We start from the raw sequence: 1350 nt of genomic DNA on the forward strand, positions 1-1350 counted from the left end.
ACCGTACTGAAGGTAATGAAGCAGATGTGGTCTCGTCTCACCGCGTCATGTGCGAAGCTTACAGCACCCCCACCCCTCTCTCTCTCCGATTCCATGTGAGGGATCCTCCCTCTTACCCCAGGTGGGGTTGGGAAACACCCTCCTTTACACGTCAGTTCACCTCAAAACTGTGGACAGTCATAATACGTCATATATAGGCGATTATAATCCTTAGGTAGAACAATGTAAATTACACATTCGGGTTGAAATGTCAGCCTTGCGAAATGGAGCTTACATACAGCAAATATCTTTCCTTAACATAAATATATCGAGGTTACTCCGCTTCACTCACGTGGATTGTTTCGAAGTAAATAATTACAATGGTGCCACATCTCTTCAAACCCTTGAGCCCCTGTAACACGCGGGAGTGCTGGCAGCTGTACCTAAAACACCATCGACCGTGACAGGACTCGAACCTGCAATCTTCGGATCCGAAGTCCGACGCCTTATCCATTAGGCCACACGGTCACATACGCGTGTGTGAAAATGCAAAATTATAACATAGTTTTCTTACTTAATCTTGGCCCAGATTTTTTTCCCTTGCATCTTATTTGGCGTAGCTTAGTGACTATGAAATGCTTGGGATTTACATCGTTTCCATAGCACTTGTCTGTAACTGGCATATTATGGTGTTATGTAAAAGCTATGTGAAGATTTCAGTTGTCCTTGTTTTGTCACCTTACTTAGTCATTGTTATATGGAAGTCTAATTTATATTATCATAAACAGTACTCCCATACATACTGATCGCTTTCGCTTAAAGTATATAACAGGAAATATTAACGACATCATGATTTTATGTGGTTCAGCCAATCACTTCTCAAGATCCTTACAACTGACTGAGGTTCCTGAGTGATTCATTCACAAAAACACGTGTTTACTATGGAGCAGCTGCCAGATATCTCTATGCAGCAGATTATTGGGATGCACTTTCTTCTTGGCCAACTGTACCAAATATGTCCGGGTGGGCTGGGTCGTGAACAGCACTGGCGAACGCAAATAATTGAAAAATTTTACGAAAAAGCTGAACACTCACTGCGTACACACAGAAACATGCGGGCACAATTAAATATAGAAATAAATAAGTTACACACACACACACACCATTACTACAGCCATCACCATCACCAACCCACCACCGTCACACCCAGCAATACCACACACAAATCCATCACCACAAACACCACTACCAGTCACCATTAAATATCATCACAACGACCATCACATAAGTAATTTCACCATCACCACTACATTCACTATCCCCACATAAATCATTATTTTACACTCCATTACCTACAGTCATCCTCACTAC

The 1350-nt window shown here is 42.1% G+C and overlaps 1 non-coding gene across 1 annotated transcript; it reads right to left on the bottom strand.

The window, feature by feature from the left end:
* Nucleotides 1-434: 434 nt before the first annotated feature.
* On the bottom strand, nt 435-507 carry TRNAR-UCG (transfer RNA arginine (anticodon UCG)). The gene has a single exon. It is a non-coding gene; the product is annotated as a tRNA-Arg (tRNA).
* Nucleotides 508-1350: the final 843 nt, after the last annotated feature.

The sequence above is a fragment of the Coenobita brevimanus genome, chromosome 84 (assembly GCF_032717465.1).
Source record: "Coenobita brevimanus isolate Jiangsu-jjx chromosome 84, ASM3271746v2, whole genome shotgun sequence".
NCBI classification, from domain to species: Eukaryota; Metazoa; Arthropoda; class Malacostraca; order Decapoda; family Coenobitidae; genus Coenobita; species Coenobita brevimanus.